This window comes from Mobula hypostoma, chromosome 9 (assembly GCF_963921235.1).
Source record: "Mobula hypostoma chromosome 9, sMobHyp1.1, whole genome shotgun sequence".
NCBI classification, from domain to species: Eukaryota; Metazoa; Chordata; class Chondrichthyes; order Myliobatiformes; family Myliobatidae; genus Mobula; species Mobula hypostoma.
In genome coordinates this window covers 100421551-100443722 of record NC_086105.1, presented here as the reverse complement: position 1 = coordinate 100443722, position 22172 = coordinate 100421551, and positions in this window count along the sequence as shown.

Sequence of the window (22172 nt, the reverse complement as noted above, 5' to 3'; positions counted from 1 at the left end):
CGACCACATGTCCATAGTACATTTCCCTGCAAGAACATCATCCCAATTCACACCCGCAAGTTCTAGCCTTATAGCCTCATAATTTGCCTTTCCCCAATTAAACATTTTCCTGTCCTCTTTGATTCTATCCTTTTCCATGATAATTATAAAGGCCAGGGAGCGGTGGTCACTCTCCACCAGATGCTCACCCACTGAGAGATCTGTGACCTGACCCGGTTCATTACCTAATACTACATATAGTATGGCATTCCCCCAGTCGGCCTGTCCACATACTGTGACAGGAATCCATCCTGGACACACTTAACAAATTCTGCCCCATCTAAACCCTTGGAACTAATCAGGTGTCAATCAATATTAGGGAAGTTAAAGTCACCCAAGATAACAACCCTGTTATTTTTGCACCTTTCCAAAATCTGCCTCCCAATCTGCTCCTCTGTATCTCCGCTGCTACCGGGGGGCCTATAGAATACCACCAATAGAGTAACTGCTCCCTTCCTGTTCCTGACTTCCACCCATATTGACACAAAAGAGGATCCTGCTACATTACCCACCCTTTCTGTAGCTGTAATAGTATCCCTGACCAGTAATGCCACCCCTCCTCCCCTTTTCCCCCCTCTCTATCCCTTTTAAAGCACTGAAATCCAGGAATATTGAGAATCCATTCCTGCCCTGGTGCCAGCCAAGTCTCTGTAATGGCCACTACATCATAATTCCATGTTTGTATCCAAGTTCTGGAGCGTAGAAGAATGAGGGGAGATTTGATAGAGGTATATAAAATTATGATGGGTATAGATAGAGTGAATGCAAGCAGGCTTTTTCCACTGAGGCAAGGGGAGAAAAAAAACCAGAGGACATGGGTTAAGGGTGAGGGGGGAAAAGTTTAAAGGGAACATTGGGGGGGGCTTCTTCACACAGAGAGTGGTGGGGGTATGGAATGAGCTGCCAGACGAGGTGGTAAATGCGGGTTCTTTTTTAACATTTAAGAATAAATTGGACATACATGGATGGGAGGTGTATGGAAGGATATGGTCCGTGTGCAGGTCAGTGGGACTAGGCTGAAAATGGTTCGGCACAGCCAAGAAGGGCCAAAAGGCCTGATTCTGTGCTGTAGTTTCTATGGTTTCTATGGTTTCTATGAGCGAGAAGATCAGCTACAATTTCACTGAATGGTTGATTCCTGCTCTTACCGATCTTCAATGCTTAATCCCATGTATGCACCTGTAATGAGAAATTAGCAGGTTTCGAGGATTCTGATCAATGAGGAAGAACCAACATTTGCTGCAGGGCATATATTTAAAGTAAGATATATATATATATATATATATATATACACACACATACACACAGTAAGTTTGAAACTTAGTGTAGAATGACTGATAAATGAACAAGTCTCACACTCTTCCTCTCGTTGGGAACGCCACTATACAGTTAGTCTGGTGATCCGCAGGGATCCTTGGCATCGATCGCGATTCTGGTCCGAGGAGAAGTCCAATGATTTTGTTTCCTACTCACACTCCGTTCGTATATAATCAAGAAACCCCATGCTTCTTTTCTGATCTAAACATTCCCGTCAACTACAATTCTAAAACTAATTATTTCTTAGTGAATTTTACATTGTTAACTGAATCAGTCTCCAAGACAAAGCAAATGGTCTTGTCACTTCATTCCTTAACGTCTCACCTCTGCATGTTTCAAGGAGATTATGATTCAAGACAATTTATTTTGCTTATCATCCTGATTAACGTACCTGCTCATTGTGGAGACTGTGGTCTGACAACTCCATTTTGTATAAAAAGATCTGCCTTTAGTCATCTGGTTGCCATATCCTATGTCCCTTTATTCCCCTTCCTTTCAATCAGTTAGACTGCTCCTGCAGAAGCTCGCTGGCTCAATTAACCAATTCAGGTCTCTTAAACCTGGTTAAAAATAATTCTTAATGTTCATTTATTCTAAACCATTCTCACTACACAAATGCCAGACAATCATTACCTTCCCCTAACTAGAGTCTAATGACTGACTTTTGATATTCTGTGGTACTACCAGTGTCCAGAATATCTGCTATAAATACCCAATTCACCGTCACAATTCGTTTTAGATCAGCAACAGTGTTGGTCTCTAATGGAGCCGTCCCTCGTTAGACTATTATTTTAGAAAGCTTAAATCCAATGGTGCTTTGTCTAAAATGTGCTACGTCTGAAATGTTCTTTTTCCAGTATCTTCAGACATTTAATTGGAGGGTCCTTAGGAACAGGAATTTCCAGTGACCTACATGAGGGGATGTGGGCTTTGAGGATTTCTCCATTTAAGTAATTTACAGAGCAGTGTCCATGGCTTTATGATTCTAAATCATAAATACATGTTTGTATATTAGATAACCATAAGATTGGTAAGAGAAGGAGATTTTAAGAAAATGGAGATGCATACTGGTTTAAGGAGTGAATTGAAGAACTTTGGATCTCAGAAGCTGAAGGCATAATCACCATGGGGAAGCATTTTTAAAACTATTTTTCCTTTTCAATAAGCTTCAAGACATTGGCCTCAACCCCTCCTTGTGCAATTGGATCTTCGTTTTCCTCACTTGCAGACTCCAGTCAGTTTGGATTGGCAACATCTCCTCCACAATCACCATCAGCACAGTGGCAACACAAGCCTCCCTGCTTAACCCCCTGCTCTACGCGCTTTACACTTATGACGGTGGGCCTCAGCACAGCTCCAGTGCTATTTTCAAGTTTGCTGACGACACCACTGTCTTAAGCTGCATCAAAGGTGGTGACCGTTGTAATGTGAGCATTATTAAAAGTAAGTTAATACTAATTAGGATAATGGGGAGTTTTACTTCTGGTGTGCTTTGTACATAGTGTTCCTGCCATGCCGTACGGGTTGTGAAGCCTCTGTATATACTTATCGGTTTTGACGTTCGAGATAAAGTTGTTTCTTTGGGCATGAAGTTGTCGAGTATGCCTTTTTCAAAGTAGAAGTTACCACATATTTTTGGCGACGAGGTAAACTGGTTTTGTGGACGTGTCGGCAGGTTTCGAACAGAAACAGCAGCACCGATAAGGGGCCTCACATGCAGGTGGCTAAGTTTGGGACTATCGTTGAATTTGTGAAGGTAAACGAGGACTGGCCGGAGTATGAGGAAAGGTTGGGACACTTTTTCTGTGCTAATGGAATTACTGAGGAGGCTAAGAAGTGCTCTATTCTCCTGAGTGTGTGTGGGGCAAAGACTTACAAGCTAATAAGGAATTTAGCCACACCGCGGAAACCAGGGGACATTCCATATGACAAACTGGTCAAGCTCGTGGGGAACCACTACAATCCAAATCCTTCTGTGATAGTCCAACAGTGTAAGTTTCACAGCCGTTTCAGGAAGCCAGGTCAGTCTGTGGCCAATTTTGTGGCCGAGCTTCGGCAGTTGTCGGAGCATTGTGATTTCGGAGCGGTGTTGGATGACGTGCTCCGTAATAGATTGGTATGCGGCATTAACAATGACGCCATACAACACTGCCTGTTAGGGGAAACCCCACCATTGACTTTCAAGGAAGCCTTAGAGGTTGCCCAAGGCATGGAGATGGCTGCTAATAATGTCAAGGATATCCAGAAAGGACATGGGGGAGTCACCATCGTCGGCAGTGCACTAAGTCAGGAGGGAGACTGGTAAACAGGCAAAGTGAGTGGAATGTTTCCGGTGTGGAGGGACACACTATGCAAATGATTGCAAATTCAAAGACACTGTCTGCCATGCTTGTAGCAAAAAGGAACATTTAGCTAAAAAGTGCAGAAGTTCAAAGGGTAAGATGAAGCCTGGGCAGGGGAAAGCCCAACAGGCTCAGGCAGCCACACACCCACGCACCATCTAGAAGAAGCGGATGAAGAGGCAGCGTGTGCCTACGACATGTTTGCAGTGGAAACAGATGAGGAACCACCTGAACCACATTATGCCACAGTCACTGTTAGGGGAAAGGACACTAAGTTTGAGATTGATTCAGGGGCTACTGCCTCGGTCATTAGTGAGGAAACCTACAGGAGGACATGGGGGTCCAACCTGCCTCCCGTTAGACGGTCAAAGCTCAAACTTAGGACCTACACGGGGCAGCCCATACCGCATTTAGGGGTGTTATATCTGGACATTTCAGCCGGGGGTCAGAAGGCTGAAGCCAGGCTAGTGATAGCTAAGGGCAGGGGGCCCAGTCTTTTGGGTCGCAATTGGCTTCGCAAAATCTGGCTAAACTAGCATGTAATCAAGTATGCACACACAACGGAGGACATTCTGCAGTGGTACAATGACGTTTTCAGGGACGAGCTAGGCACACTGAAGAGTGTGACAGTGAAACTCCATGTTGACCCTGAGGCTACACCACGTTTTCTTAAGCCCAGGTCGGTGTCCTACGCCATGAAAGGCAAAGTCGAGGAGGAGCTGGAATATTTACAGAGGCTGGGCATTATTGAGCCCGTCCAGTTTTCAAGGTGGGCGGCTCCCATTGTTCCAGATTTGAAGGCAGACAAAACGGTGAGGATATGTGGGGATTATAAGCTTATGGTGAATCAGGTCTCTAAGATGGAGGAGTACCCATTGCCACAGGTGGATGACCTGTTTGCAACCCTGTCAGGGGGTAAGCTGTTCACAAAGCTGGACATGAGCCACGCCTACCAACAGCTGCTGCTCGATGAGGATTCAAAGGAGTACATCACAATTAACATGCACAAGGGATTATTGAAGTACAATCGCCTGGTGTTTGGAGTGGCGTCCAGCCCTGCCATTTTCCAAAGGACAATGGACACTTTGCTGCTGGGATTCCACAAGTAGCAGTGTAACTTGATGATATTTTGATCACAGGCTATGGAGGTGGAGCATCTGGCTAATTTAGAACGGGTGCTGAAGAGGCTCTCAGACGCAGGGTGGCATTTGAAACACGGAAAATGTGTGTTCCTGACATCGAGTGTGACTTACCTGGGACACAAGATCACAGCTGAGGGGCTTTGCCCTGTGGAGGACAAAGTGAGAGCTATTAAGGAGGCCCCAAGCCCTAAGACCGTCACGGAACTCAGATCATTTTTGGGCATGGTGAATTATTATGGCAAATTTCTTCCTGACCTCTCAAGGGTTTTGACCCCACTGTATAAGCTGCTTCACAATGACACTAAGTGGCAGTGGGGTGAAGAGCAGGAGAAAGCTTTCAAGGAAGTGAAAGAACTCCTCTACTCAGCGAAGCTGCTTGTTCACTCTGACCCAGACAAGGACATCACCCTTGCATGCAATGCCTCGCCCTATGGAGTCAGGGCAGTTCTTTCCCATGTAATGGAGGACCGTTCAGAGAAGCCTATTGGTTTTGCTTCACGTACCCTGACAGCTGCTGAGAAGGGATATTCACAGCTAGACAAAGAAGGTCTGGCCATTGTTTTTGCGGTCAAACGCTTTCATCAGTACCTTTATGGACGTGTATTTACAATTTACACGCACCATAAACCTCTGATGAGCCTGTTCAATGAGACTAGATGCATCCCACCGCTAGCCTCAGCCAGGATACAACATTGGGCTCTCACATTGTCAGCCTACCAGTACACTATAGTGTACAGAGCGGGTGGGAATAATGCAAAAGCTGATGCACTGAGTCGACTACCTTTACCTGAGACACCTATTCCTACATATGGCCTCCAGAGACTGTGTTTTCACTGGAGAGGCTGTCAGAGACACCTGTAAAGGTGACCCAGATCAAGCAGTGGACAGAGAGGGACCCAGTCCTGTCCTAAGTCAAGACTTTTCTTTGACAAGGTTGGCCCAGAGTCGTGGAAGGAGAGGAACTGAGGCCTTTTGCCAAATGCAAGGCAGAACTCAGTCTGCAGGATGGCTGCGTTTTCTGGGGGACGAGGGTCATCATACCTCCCCCTGGCCGTTCACAGGTTGTGGAGGAAATTCATGACGCTCACCCAGGAGTGTCTCGAATGAAAAGCCTTGCAAGATCTTACGTCTGGTGGCCAAGAATGGATCAGGATCTGGAGAACAAGGTAAAATCACGTACTCAATGTCAGACTAATCAGAATATGCCACCACCAGCTCCTTTGCACCCATGGGAGTGTGCAGACCACCCCTAGTCTAGGCTACATTTGGACTTTGCTGGCCCTTTTATGGGGCAGATGTTTCTTGTCATGATAGATGCGCATTCTAAATGGATTGAAGCTCACATCATGAGCAACATCACAGCCTCCTCAGCCAGAGACAAACTCAGGCAAGTGTTTGCAGTCCATGGGTTGCCTGACACTCTGGTCACTGATAATGGCCCGACGTTCACCACTGAGCTGTTCAGTGAGTTCATGCAGCAGAATGGCATTCGTCACATTCGGACGGCCCCTTTCCACCCAGCCTCCAATGGTTTGGCTGAGTGGGCAGTTCAGACAGTGAAGGAAGGCCTGAAGCAGATGACAGGGGACTCTCTTAGCTTTCGGCTTTCACATTTCCTGTTTAAATACTGCCTCACACCACAGACTACGACTGCCCACACTCCCACAGAGATGCTGATGGGGTGTAGGCCCAAGTCAAGATTGGACCTGCTGCGCCCGGACATGGAGGCAAAAGTGAGACAGACTACTGTGGAAGCATGTCCACCAGTGACTTTGCCAGAGGGCGAGATGCTGGCAGAGGGGTCGGGGTCCCCTGAGGAAGATGGACATTCTCACACAGACACACAGACCCCTCTCATGCCTCCAAAACCAGATCCACCCAAAACACCATCACCTGTTGGGTCACCGGGGGTAGTGCGCAGATCACAGCGCACTTGTAAACCTCCTGACAGACTGAATCTTTGACAGGATAGCCTTTTTTTTGTTGTTAGATTGAATGTTGAATCCGTCATGTTTTCCAGTTGTTTTGTGTTGATAAACTGTTGCTGAGATACTAGTGTAAGTTTTCAGGGGTACACAAGTTAATAATACCAGTGTTCTTATTTCCTAGTTTTTTACATTTGGGGATGTTGGATTTTAAAGGGGGAGAAGTGTTGTAATGTGAGCATTATTAAAAGTAAGTTAATACTAATTAGGATAATGGGGGGTTTTACTTCCGGTAGGCTTTGTATATAGTGTTCCTGCCATGCCATACGTGTTCTGAAGCCTCTGTATATACTTATCGGTTTTGACATGCGAGATAAAGTTGTTTCTTTGGGCATGAAGTTGTCGAGTGTGCCTTTTTCAAAGTAGAAGTTACCAGAGTGACAAATCAGCATTTGGGAGGGAGATTGAAAATCTGGCTGAGTCATGCCACAGCCACAACCTCTTACTCAATGTCAGCAAGAGCAAGGAGCAGATTATTGACTTCGGGAGGAGGAAACCACAGAGGTCCTCACGCCAGTCCTCATCGGAGGATCAGAAGTGGAGAGGGTCGGCAACTTTAAACTCCTTGGTGTTATCATTTCAGAGGACCAACAATAATGAAGAAAGCACGGCAATGCCTGTGCTCCACAGAAGTTTGCAAAGATTCTGCACGACATTCAAAACTTTGACAAACTTCTGTAGGTGTGTGGTGGAGAGCATATTGACAGGTTGGATCACTGCCTGGCACGGAAACACCAATGCCCTTGAACAGAAAACCCTACCAAAAGTAGTGCACACGGCCCAGTCTATCACAGGTAAAGCCCTCCCCACCACTGAGCACGTCAACATGGGTGTTGTCGTAAGCAAGTGGCACCCATCATCAGGGACCCCCACCACCCAGGTCATGCTCTCTTCTCACTGCCGTCATCAGGAAGAAGGTACAAGAGCCTCAGGACTCATCACAAGCTTCAGGAACAGTTATTACCCCTCAGTCATCAGGCTCTTGAACCAAAGGGGATAACTTCACTGAACCTCACTTACCCCATCACTGAAATGTTCCCACAACCTGTGGACTCACTTCATTCATGTTCTTTTTATTTATTGTTTATTTATTTATTTATGTACTGTTATTACTATTTCTTTCTTTTTGTATTTAGTGTCTTTTGCACATTGGTTGAATGCCCAAGTTTGTGGGGACTTTCATTAATTGTTATGGATTTATTGACCATGCCCACAAGAAGATGAATATCAGGGTTGTATATGGTGACATATAAGTACTTTGATAATAAATTTACTTTGAGCTTTGAGCTTTTCAGGGCATGAGCAATACTCATCAGATATCCATAACTGCCTTTCAGAAAATGGTGGTGATCCACCTCCCAGAACATTGCAGTCCATCTGGTAAAGGTGCTTATGCCATGTTGAAGGGTATAATGTTCTAGGATTAACATCCAGTAATAATGAACAAGTAGTAATATACAGTGTCTATAAAAAAGTCTTCATCCCCCCGTGTTTTATTGTTTCACAACATTGAATCACAATGGATTTAATTTGGCCTTTTTGACACCGATCAACAGAAGACTCTTTTGTGTCAAAATGAAAACAGATCTCTACAAAGTGATCTAAATTAATTACAAATATAGAACACAAATTAATTGATTGCGTTACTATTCACCCCCTTCAGGTCAGTATTTAGTAGATGCACCTTTGGCAGCAATTACAGCCTTGAGTCTGTGTGGATAGGTCTCTATCAGCTTTGCACATCTGGTCACTGCAACTTTTCCCCATTCTCCTTTACAAAACTGCTCAAACACTGTCAGATTGCATGGGGATTGTGAGTGAACAGCCCATTTCAAGTCCAACCACAAATTCTCAATTGGATTGAGGTCTGGACTCTGATCTGGCCACTCCAGGACATTAACTTTGTTGTTTTTAAGCCATTCCTGTATAGTTTTGGCTTTATGCTTGGGCTCATTGTCTTGCTGGAGAACAAATCTTCTCCCAAGTCACAGTTCTCTTGCAGACTGCATCAAGTTTTCCTCCAGGATTTCCTGTATTTTGCTGCATTTATTTTACCCTCTACCTTCACAAGCCTTCCAGGGCCTGCTGCAGTGAAGCATCCCAACAGCATGATGCAGCTACCACTGTGCTTCACGGTAGGAATGGTGTGTTTTTGATGATGTGTGTTGTTCGGCTTCCACCAAACATAGTGTTTAGTCTGACAGCCATAAAGCTCAATTTCGGTTTCATCAGACCATAGACCCTTCTTCCAGCTGACATCAGAGTCTCCCACATGCCTTCTGGCAAACTCAAGCCAGGATTTCATGTGAGTTTTTTTCAACAGTGGCTTTCTCTTTGTCATTCTCTCATAAAGCTGAGACTGGTGAAGCACCCAGGCAACAGTTGTTGTACGCACAGTCTCTCCCATCTCAGCCACTGAAGCTTGTAACTCCTCCAGAGTGGTCACAGGTCTCTTGGTGGTCTCCCTCACTCATCCCCTTCTTGCACGGTCACTCGGTTTTTGAGCAAAGCCTGCCCTAGGCAGATTTATTTTTTTCACTTCTTGATGATTGACTTAACTGTATTCCAAGGGATATTCAGTGAGGTGGAAATTTTCTTGTATCCATCTCCTGACTTGTGCTTTTCAATAACCTTTTCGTGAAATTGCTTGGAGTGTTCTTTTGTCTTCGTGGTGTAGCTTTGCCAGGATTCTGACTCACCAGCAGTTGGACCTTCCAGATAGAGGTGTATTTTTACTACAATCAGTTGATACACATTGACTGCCCATAGATTATCTCCGTTTAGTATGTGACTTCTGAAACCAATTGGCTGCACCAGTGATGATTTGGCATGTCATATTAAAGGGGGGGGGTGAATACTTATGCAAACAATTATTTTGCGTTTTATATTTGTAATTAATTTAGTTCACTTTGTAAAGATCTGTTTAGCTCCATTTTTTTCAATTGGGAGTCAGTTTTGATTATAGGAAATAGAAAGTCCAAGCTTCAATTGGTATTTTGGTACTTATTGGCCCATCACAAAGCTCATCATCCAATATTTGTCATGTCTAGAATCGTCTTTTGTTAGCAACTTTGCACTTTACTCCAATTTAAACTAACTCACCTGTAAACCTTTAATCATTTAAAAAAATAGCTGCAGCAAACAGCAGAGCGTGAGGAAAGCAGGTGATGTACAGTGGGTTTAACTTGTATCCCTATTTACACTCTTTGTTTATTCCTGTACATATAAAAGGCTGTTTTGTACAGTAAAGTCAATAGCAGCATAATTCTGAAAGGAAATGATCACAATGCCAGTCGTTAATTACACAGCTGAGCTCCCCAAGACAGTGGCTCTGCATATCTTAAGTGTAAATTGTTAATAATGAAAATTAGCAGAAATGAATAAAAATACAAACAAAGGGATTTGCAGAAATGGTTACAAACCCAGTTTGACAGAAAAACACCAGACAAGACAAAACTTTCTGAGACTAGGCAGAGTAATAGTTTGTCACTGACTAGATGAGCCAAAGGGCTCTTTCAGTGCTGTAGAGCTCTAAGGATTAGGTATCAGGGATTCCCAATCTCAGCTCTACGGACCCCTCGGTTAGGTAAAGCTCCATGGCATAATGAAGGTTGGGAACCCCTGCTCTGTATCCTTTACTGACTTTATGTGTCCTCCTCACAAGTGAACTGTCTTTTCTACCTATTTTTATATCATCATCAAATTTGGATACAGTACACCCCATGTCCTTATTTAAAGCATCGCCTGTAATACAATATTCTGTATCCTACTTTTGCTTTTCCCTAGTTCTCCTCAGTATACTAATATGAAGAAATGATCCTGATGAATAGTACACAAAACAAAGTTTTTCATGTGACAATAATAAACCAATTTGTCAACTTTAGCATTGACTGTAAATAGTTGAGGCCCCAATGTTGCTCTTTATTACTTACAGTCTGCCGTGCTAAAAGTTACCTATTTATCCCAACTCTTTGTCCATGGAATTTATAAACACTAATGCCATGACCCCTTACCTTGTGCATTACCCTTTAATGTGGCATCTTATCAAAAGCCTAGGAATCTAGGATGGGAGGGCACAGCCTGAGAATAAAAAGATGTCCCTTTAGAACAGAGATGAGGAATTCCTTTACCCAGAGGGCGAACCTGTGGAATTCATCACCACAGACAGCTGTGGAGGCCAAGTCAGTGGGTATATTTAAAGCGGAGATTGATAGGTTCTTCATTAGTAAGTGTATCAAAGGTTACAGCGAGAAGGCAGAACAGTGGGTTTGAGAGAGAATTAAGGTGAATTTGGAAGCTCACATCATTGCATTCACTTCAACCAGCTCATTGAGAACCTAGAAAGCCCACCATCAGGTTTTTAAGAATTAACTACCTGGTGTCCGGTTTGCCAGCTGCCTTTTCTCACATGATTGTAATTGTTTTGAGCTCCTCTTCCTTTTTGATCACTAATTTTCAACTATTGTTGGGATGTTTTTAATATTTTCTCCCATGGTGACGAGAACATAGATACACAATATTTTTCAAAGTTGCCACCATTGCTTTATTTCCAATTATTTATTCCTCTTTCTTGACACTGAGGAACTGACAAATCCTCTTCCACTTTCAGTATTTCTAGAAGTTCTCAATCTCTTTTATTAATGGTTTACTCATAATCTTCTTTCTCCCTTTTTGTTTTTATTTATCATCTTTTGCCGGTTTCTGAAATGCTGCAAATTCTCTGACCCACTACTAATCTTCTTTCAACTTAGTGCTATCTTCACTTTCTCAGTTGGGCATGGATGGATTGTCCTCATTGTAGAGTCTTTATTTTTCAATAAAACATACCAAAATTAAGAAATACTGAATATCTTCTTAAATGCCTGCCCCTGCCATTTTATCTTCTAATCTGTTTCGTCAGTCCATTTCAGTTCACTTCTCTTGCAGTAAACTTATTCAAAGTTCAGATCCATGTTTCTCATTGTCAAACTGAATATAAAATTCTAACACGTTATAATCATTCTTTGCTAGAAGATCCTTTACTACAAAGCCAATCATTAATCTTGTCTCATTACACTTGACCAGATATAAAATGGTCTGTTCTCTGAATTATTCTAAAACTATTATTCTATCTCAAAATTGTTCCATGAATTTATCATCATTTGCCTGTTTGATTTCTCCAATCTGTACAAAGATTACTCAGCCATGCTCATTGCCGCATTTTACTTGCAACCACTATTACTGCTTGATTAACGTTCTTAATAGATTGAGAGGAGACCTGTGGACTACACCTTCTGTGATTTCTTTCCTCTGCCGTTTTCCCTTTTCATCGAATCCACCTGGATCCACCTGGCTAGGTAGTTTACAATTCATTAAAATTGATCCTTCCTATGAGAATTTTATATTGATTTCTCTTAGTCCTTTTCCATTAACAGCAAAACCTAAATAATGAAGCATTTATTTCTCAAATGCAGCCCCAACCCTACGCCTATTAATAAAAAAACAAATAGAATATGAGAGAAATGAGTAGAAATCGTCAACATGGACAGTATGAAAGATATGTAAAAAGAAAAAGTGTAGGTTAACTCAATTTACTAGTGTTAGTCTTATTCTTAATTATCTTCTTCTGAAAAATTATGTCAATCACGGTTTTGAAATTTTCCATTAATCCCCAATTTCAGCAGGCTTCTTAGGGGAGAGAGTTGCAAATTTCCCTTTCCCTTTATGTGAGTACATGACTTCAGACTTCTCCAAAATTAAGTTTGTGGCTTCTTATTCTGCTCAGCCACCAAAACAAAGAGCTTCCCCCAGGTCCTTTAATCATAGTCGAAACATCCTTTAGTCGTACTCGGTTATGTTCCAGGCACATTTTTTTTTGTAGTGATTACCTTAAATAGGTTCTTATATCTCCAAGTCTTCTGCTCCATGGTTTCTTGGATAACATTTAATAAGTGTTCTAGTCCAGCTTGTCTGCCTGCACGCATTCCCATGTTCTGATCCCCCTTCCTATAACTGTCCACCCTTCCGTCATACAGCCCCCAACCAGCAGACCTGCACTCAAACTAATCTCCTCCACTAACTCCAAATGTCTTTGTGTGCCTGTCCGATAACGTGTATTTTATATTAATACTTTGCTGCTGAGGGCCTCACACTAAGCAGGCATACCCAATCCCGTCACACGCTACATTGGCCTTTTTAGACACCTGAGATTTCTGACCTTCAGTCAACTGAGCGTCTATCAGGAGATGTGTGTGTGTGTGTGTGTGTGTCTGTGGGGGGCGGGCAACACAAAGCAGATGGAAGAGATTTAACTCAGGGAGCCTGAGAACCTTTTTATACAGAGGCCATGGTTAAAATGGAGAACATACCAAGAATTAAACGGGTGATTGAGAAAAATGGAAGAGAGCTATAGAAGAACCTGGACATTGTATCATTTGAGGGATAATCCTATCATAGTCATAGTCATAGTCATACTTTATTGATCCCGGGGGAAACTGGTTTTCGTTACAGTTGCACCATAAATAGTTAAATAGTAATATGTAAATTATGCCAGGATTTAATCAAGCCACAATTTAATCAATTACTTGAGTTCTTACCAAAGGTTATCATTGTGTATCTACTGCTTCAGGCCTTACTGTAAGGTTTGATCATTTGCTCTACAATAGTTTTTCAACTGTACGTTATGCTTCCGGTCTCTACTACAATCTTTACTTCCTCCTTTTTTTATTAATAGGTATTTTCTGGATAGTGGGAAATCGTCATTTCTTGGCGAACTGTGTAGCGGCTGCTGAATTGTTAAGTGGACACGACTGATATTGCAGTCAATGTGGCCAGATTACTAGAGCCGTGTAAAATTTACTCATCTCAATGCACCAACGTAGACGGCTGTCCATAATAACACCTATATTAGCAGCCTGCTTGGTCTCTCAACTAAAGGCAACAGGCACAAGGTCAAGAGAGGATGTGAATGTTACAGTTTACTCAGTGTTTGTAGTCCACTAAGCTCTGAGAAGTAAAGACAGAAATCTGACCTCCAGTTTTTTTCAGGACAAGAGGTGGGTGGGCAGTAATGTTGGGTTTGTGGAGGACGTACGTAAAGGAGGAGAGTGGGCAGAAAGTAAATGTGGTGAGGAGAGACACACTCGGTGGTCACAGCGACACTAAATTAAGTTGTGCTTCCTCAGCACTAGTCCAGGTAGACTTTATGCACTGATATAATTTTTATTAGCGCTTTCATTATTATTAAATACAATACACATCTCAGAAAAAAAACAAAAAGGATGGCCAAGCATTTTTTCTGTTTAATTTTAAAACAACAAGCGATGATAAGAGACTGTTTATATTCAGACGGTGCTTCGAACATCCTCTATGAAGGAGGGAAGCTTGGTATGAATTGGATCGTTTTTTTCAGCACACTGGAAATACTGAAGTTTTCCTTTAGGCCACTAGGTGGCAGTAGAAACAGACTACCTGTAGCTGTTAAGGTATCCGCCACAAATGGAAGATAGATAACTTCATTGGTCCCAAAAGAAATTACAGTGTCGCAGTAGCATTACAAGTGCACAGATATACAAATATTAGAAGAGAAGTAAGAAAGAATAAAAATAAGTTACCTTATAAATAAAATGCACACGATTTACAAGTCGAAGATTACAAGATCACTTCTCCGGCAATAGGTTGACTCATTATAGAGCCTGATAGCCAAGGGTAAGAATGACGGCATATAGCATTCTTTGGAGCAGCGCAGTTCTCTTAGTCTATTATTGAAATGTTCCTCTGTTCAGCCAACGTGGCATATAGTGGGTGAGAAACATTGTCCAGAATTGCCAGGATTTTCTGGAGGGTCTTTTGTTCTACTTCAACCTCCGGAGTGTCCAGTTTGTGTCTTATAACAAAATCAGCTTTTCTAATCAGTTTATTGAGCCTGCTGGTATTGCCCCTGCACGCCACAGCACAGAAGATTGTACTGGCAACAACAGACTGGTAGAACATGTGAAGGAAGCAAATGAAAAATCAAATCTGCAGATACTGAATAAATAAAAAATACAAGAAACACTCAACAAGTCAGGCAACATCTGTGGAAAGACAAATGGTGTTAATGTTTCAGGGGAAGTATCCTTAGCTGAATTGAGAGAAAGAGAAAAACATTATTAACAACAGAGTTATTGTTTATTAGCCTGACCTCAGTGGTTGGGAAGATGTTATAGTCAATTGTTAAGGATGAGGTGATGGAGTACTTGGTGACACAGGACAAGACAGCATGGTTTCCTTCAGGGAAAATCCTGCCTAACGAACCTGTTGGAATTCTTTAAGGAGATTGCAAGTAGGATAGATAAAAGGGATGCAGTGAGTGTTGTATATTTGGACATCTAGAAGGCCTTCGACAAGGTGCCACACATGAGGCTGCTTACCAAGTTAAGAGCCCATGGTATTACAGGAAAGTTACTAACATGGTTAGAGCATTGGCTGATTGGTAGGAGGCAGCGAGTGGGAATAAAAGGATCCTTTTCTGGTTGGCTGCCAATGAGTAGTTATCAGTGTTGGGACCACTTCTTTTTATGCTGTATATAATTGATTTAGATGATGGAATAGATGGCTTTGTTACCAAGTTTGCAGATGACACAAAGATTGGTGGAGGGGCAGGTAGTGTTGAGAACAGGTAGGATGCAGAAGGACTTAGACAGATTGGGAGAATGGGCAAGAAAGTGGCAAATGAAATAAAATGTTGGAAAATGCATGGTCATGCACTTTAGTAGTAGAAATAAATGTGCAGACTATTTTCTAAACAGGGAGAAAACTCAGGAATCTTGGGAGTCCTTGTGCAGAACACCCTGAAGGTTAACTTGCAGGTTGAGTCGGTGGTGAGAAAGGCAAATGCAATGTTAGCATTCATTCCAACAGGGCTAGAATACAAGAGCAAGGCCAGGTCGTTGGGTGCATTTGAGGCAGAGATTGATAGGTTCTTGATTGGACATGGCATCAAAGGTTACGGAGAAAAGGCCGGGAACTGGGGTTGAGGAGGAGCTGAAAAAAAAGGATCAGTCATGATTGAATGGCGGAGCAAACTCAATGGGCCAGATGGCCTAATTCTGCTCCTATGTCTTATGGTATTCCCTGGAGTTCAGGAGAATGAGGGGGATCTCATAGAAACATTCCGAATGTTCAAAGGCCTGAACAGATTAGATGTGGCAAAGTTATTTCCCATGGTAGGGGAGTCTAAGACAAGAGGACATGAATTCAGGATTGAAGAACGTCCATTTAGAACAGAGATGTGGAGAAATTACTTTAGTCAGAGTGTAGTAAATCTGTGGAATTTGTTGCCACAAGCGGCTGTGGAGGCCAAGTCATTGGGTGTATTTAAGGCAGAGATAGATAGGTTCTTGATTAGCCAAGGCATCAAAGGGTATGGGGAGAAGGCAGGCGAGTGGGAATGACAGGAAGAATTAGATCAGCCCATGTCTGAATGGCAAGCAGACTTGATGGGCTGAATGGCCTACCTGCTTTGATATCTTATGGTCTTATGTTTCAGCTGGAAGATCTTTATCTGTAATTGAGTGAAAGAGAAAAATATTAGTATTAATTTACTAGGAAGATGGATGAATAGGGTAAATATGTCTGGTTGGCTGAGACCAGGATTGTCATGGCGATAAGCAAGTGACTGAGTCATCTGGTTTATAAGTTAATGAGGAGGAAGAGGAGGAGGGAGGAAGGGAGGGAAAAGGAACATTAAAAAAAACATGAAATGAGATAGGTAGAAGACAAAGAACACAAATACAGAACATAAAATGTATAATGCCACACAGTGGGAATTGCACAGAAGATTAACCCATACTAGAGAGATGAAAAACTGAACCTGCATTACAGACTGACAACTAACTGCTAAACTGGGCAGTTCTGATATAAACAAACAAAGTGAGTTAGCTGCAGTTGTAGCCTTTGATGTTCATTACAGAAGGCTCCAACGTGCCCAGATGTTGTCCCTCAAGCTGGTGTAGGGCCTCGTTGTAATCAGGCAGCAGTTCACAGACAATTCGTCTGAGTGGGATGACATGTTGAAGCTCCAGCATTTGTAATTTTTAGATTTTCATTCACCGCCACCTCTGCTCTGGGAATTCTAAGAGGTTCTAGTCTGCTCCTCAGCATTAAAGAAACCAGATGCAATGGACACTTTGTGGAATATGTTCCATGCACAAGGCTGCCCCTGTCCTTCAGACTTTACTGCTGTATCCCGCCCCCACTCTGTCCTATCTGGCTGCAGCTTCCTGTATTACTAATACAAGCTCCAGTGTAAGCTTGGGGAAATGCATCTCATCTTCCGTCTGGGAACATGGTAGCATTAAGATCGTCATCATGAAAGGTTGCACAAGGCTAAAGTCTCCTCCTCCTCCTCCACATTCTGACTCATTTCTTTCAGAAAGGAGGCAGCTGGAGTCAATTGACTGGATTTAAATCCAGCACCTATCCCTGTGCCAATCCCCCAGTTTTACCGAAGTCTCGAGCTCAGTACACTGCTTTGGAGGAAGCAGTTGTGAAAAAAAAACAGGGTGATTAATTTTCTTCAGTGGAAATATGTTAAGCTATGTTTCTGATCTTTACAAAACCCAACTCAGAGAGGCTGGCATAACGGAGGCAGATCTGTGGCAGTGAAAATTCAATGATTTAAGACTGAGACAAAGAGGTCATGTATCTGTGGATTTTTATAAAATGTATGCCTGTACCATGCCTTATAGTCAATAAATCATCATAAATAATAATTACATATTAAATGTATGATTACTACTGAACATGAGCAATGTCACCACAGAGTGATCGATGGGGAGAGGTATTAACCCAGTGAGGAATCCAGGGGAGAAGGCAGGAATTTCCGTGGAGCTGTTTGCAGTGGATATTAGAAGAGGAGACAATGGAATTTAAAAACTGGAGACAAAATGCAGTTGATAGCAATTTTAAAGATAGATGCTTTATGAGGGAGAGTGGTGATGTTGAAATAAGGACGGCGAGGAGCAACAGAGAGAGGACAGGGGTGGGGGAACAAGAATAGAGAGAGGACACGGGGGTGGGGGGGAACAGGAATAGAGAGAGGACACGGGGTGGGGGGAACGGGAATAGAGAGAGGACTGGGGTGGGGGGAACAGGAATAGAGAGAGGACACCGGGTGGGGGGAACAGGAATAGAGAGAGGACTGGGGTGGGGGGAACAGGAATAGAGAGAGGACACTGGGGTGGGGGAACAGGAATAGAGAGAGGACACTGGGGTGGGAGGGACAGGAATAGAGAGAGGACACGGGGGTGGGGGGGACAGGAATAGAGTGAGGACACTGGGGTGGGGGGGAACAGGAATAGAGTGAGGACACTGGGGTGGGGGGGAACAGGAATAGAGAGAGGACACTGGGGTGGGGGGTAATAGGAATAGAGAGAGGACACCGGGTGGGGGGAACAGGAATAGAGAGAGGACACGGGTGTGGGGGGGAACAGGAATAGAGAGAGGACGGGGGTGGGAGCTACAGGAATAGAGAGAGGACACGGGGTGGGGGGGAACAGGAATAGAAAGAGGACACGGGGGTGGAGGGACAGGAATAGAGAGAGGACACGGGGGTGGGGGGAACAGGAATAGAGAGAGGACACGGGGTGGGGGGGAACAGGAGTAGAGAGAGGACAGGGGGGTGGAGGGACAGGAATAGAGAGAGGACTGGGGTGGCGGGAACAGGAATAGAGAGAGGACACTGGGGTGGGGGGAACAGGAATAGAGAGAGGACGGGGGTGGGGGAACAGGAATAGAGAGAGGACGGGGGTGGGAGGGACAGGAATAGAGAGAGGACACGGGGGTGGGAGGGTCAGGAATAGAGAGAGGACACAGGGTGGGGGGGAACAGGAATAGAGAGAGGACACGGGGGTGGGGGGAACAGGAATAGAGAGAGGACACGGGGTGGGGGGAAAAGGAATAGAGAGAGGACGGGGGTGGGGGAACAGGAATAGAGAGAGGACACGGGGTGGGGGGGAACAAGAATAGAGAGAGGACGGGGTGGGGGGGAACAAGAATTGGGGGGAACAAGAATAGAGAGAGGACACGGGGTGGGGGGTAATAGGAATAGAGAGAGGAAAGGGGGTGGGGGGGTACAGGAATAGAGAGAGGACACGGGGGTGGGGGGAACAGGAATAGAGTGAGGACACAGGGGTGGGGGGTAAGGAATAGAGAGAGGACACGGGGTGGGGGGAACAAGAATAGAGAGAGGACACGGGGTGGGAGGGACAGGAATAGAGAGAGGACACGGGGTGGGAGGGGAACAGGAATAGAGTGAGGACACAGGGGTGGGGGGAACAGGAATAGAGAGAGGACACGGCGTGGGAGGGACAGGAATAGAGAGAGGACACGGGGTGGGGGGTAATAGGAATAGAGAGAGGACACGGGGTGGGGGGGAACAAGAATTGGGGGGAACAAGAATATGGGGGGTAATAGGAATTGGGGGGGTACAGGAATAGAGAGAGGACACGGGGGTGGGGGGGGAACAGGAATAGAGTGAGGACTGGGGGGTAATAGGAATAGAGAGAGGACATGGGGTGGGGGGGAACAAGAATAGAGAGAGGACACGGGGTGGGAGGGACAGGAATAGAGAGAGGACACGGGGTGGGAGGGGAACAGGAATAGAGTGAGGACACAGGGGTGGGGGGAACAGGAATAGAGAGAGGACACGGCGTGGGAGGGACAGGAATAGAGAGAGGACACGGGGTGGGGGGTAATAGGAATAGAGAGAGGACACGGGGTGGGGGGGAACAAGAATAGAGAGAGGACACGGGGGTGGGGGGGAACAAGAATAGAGAGAGGACACGGGGTGGGGGGGAACAGGAATAGAGGGAGGACACGGGGTGGGAGGGAACAGGAATAGAGAGAGGACGGAGGTGGGAGGGACAGGAATAGAGAGAGGACACGGGGTGGGGGGGAACAGGAATAGAGAGAGGACTCTAGGGTGAGGGGGTACAGGAATAGAGAGAGGACACGGGGTGGGGGGGAACGGGAATAGAGAGAGGACACGGGGTGGGGGGGTACAGGAATAGAGAGAGGACACGGGGGTGGGAGGGGAACAGGAATAGAGAGAGGACACGGGGTGGGGGGGAACAGGAATAGAGAGAGGACACTGGGTGGGGGGGTACAGGAATAGAGAGAGGACACGGGGTGGGGGGGAACGGGAATAGAGAGAGGACACGGGGTGGGGGGTAACAGGAATAGAGAGAGGACATTGGGGTGGGGGGGTACAGGAATAGAGAGAGGACACGGGGTGGGGGGGAACGGGAATAGAGAGAGGACATGGGGGTGGGGGGAACAGGAATAGAGAGAGGACACGGGGGTGGGGGGGAACAGGAATAGAGAGAGGACACGGGGGTGGGGGGAACAGGAATAGAGAGAGGACACGGGTGTGGGGGGGACAGGAATAGAGAGAGGACGGGGGTGGGAGGGACAGGAATAGAGAGAGGACACGGGTGTGGGGGGGAACAGGAATAGAGAGAGGACGGGGGTGGGAGGGACAGGAATAGAGAGAGGACACGGGTGTGGGGGGGAACAGGAATAGAGAGAGGACGGGGGTGGTAGGGACATGAATAGAGAGAGGACACGGGGGTGGGGGGAACAGGAATAGAGAGAGGACACGGGTGTGGGGGGGAACAGGAATAGAGAGAGGACGGGGGTGGGAGGGACAGGAATAGAGAGAGGACACAGGTGTGGGGGGGTACAGGAATAGGGAGAGGACGGGGGTGGGAAGGACAGGAATAGAGAGAGGACACGGGGGTGGGGGAACAGGAATAGAGAGGGGACACTGGGGTGGGGGGACAGGAATAGAGAGAGGACACGGGGGTGGGAGGGACAGGAATAGAGAGAGGACATGGGGGTGGGGGGAACAGGAATAGAGAGAGGACACGGGGGTGGGGGGAACAGGAATAGAGAGAGGACGGCGGTGGGGGAACAGGAATAGAGAGAGGACACTGGGGTGGGGGGTAATAGGAATAGAGAGAGGACACGGGGGTGGGGGGAATAGGAATAGAGAGAGGACACGGGGGTGGGGGGAACAGGAATAGAGAGAGGACACGGGGTGGGGGGGACCAGGAATAGAGAGAGGACACTGGGTGGGGGGGAACGGGAATAGAGAGAGGACACAGGGGTGTGGGGGGGTACAGGAATAGAGAGAGGACGGGGGTGGGAGGGACAGGAATAGAGAGAGGACACGGGGGTGGGGGGAACAGGAATAGAGAGAGGACACGGGGGTGGGGGGAACAGGAATAGAGAGAGGACACGGGGGTGGGAGGGACAGGAATAGAGAGAGGACACGGGGGTGGGGGGAACAGGAATAGAGAGAGGACACGGGTGTGGGGGGGAATAGGAATAGAAAGAGGACGGGGGTGGGAGGGACAGGAATAGAGAGAGGACACGGGGGTGGGGGGAACAGGAATAGAGAGAGGACACGGGGTGGGGGGGAACAAGAATAGAGAGAGGACACGGGGGTGGGGGGGAACAAGAATAGAGAGAGGACACGGGGTGGGGGGAACAGGAATAGAGGGAGGACACGGGGTGGGAGGGAACAGGAATAGAGAGAGGACGGAGGTGGGAGGGACAGGAATAGAGAGAGGACACGGGGTGGGGGGAACAGGAATAGAGAGAGGACTCTAGGGTGAGGGGGTACAGGAATAGAGAGAGGACACGGGGTGGGGGGGAACGGGAATAGAGAGAGGATGGGGGGGTACAGGAATAGAGAGAGGACACGGGGGTGGGAGGGGAACAGGAATAGAGAGAGGACACGGGGTGGGGGGGAACAGGAATAGAGAGAGGACACTGGGTGGGGGGGTACAGGAATAGAGAGAGGACACGGGGTGGGGGGAACGGGAATAGAGAGAGGACACGGGGTGGGGGGTAACAGGAATAGAGAGAGGACATTGGGGTGGGGGGGACAGGAATAGAGAGAGGACACGGGGTGGGGGGGAACGGGAATAGAGAGAGGACATGGGGGTGGGGGGGACAGGAATAGAGAGAGGACACGGGTGTGGGGGGGAACAGGAATAGAGAGAGGATGGGGGTGGGGGGAACAGGAATAGAGAGAGGACACGGGTGTGGGGGGGAATAGGAATAGAGAGAGGACGGGGGTGGGAGGGACAGGAATAGAGAGAGGACACGGGTGTGGGGGGGAACAGGAATAGAGAGAGGACGGGGGTGGGAGGGACAGGAATAGAGAGAGGACACGGGTGTGGGGGGGAACAGGAATAGAGAGAGGACGGGGGTGGTAGGGACATGAATAGAGAGAGGACACGGGGGTGGGGGGAACAGGAATAGAGAGAGGACACGGGTGTGGGGGGGAACAGGAATAGAGAGAGGACGGGGGTGGGAGG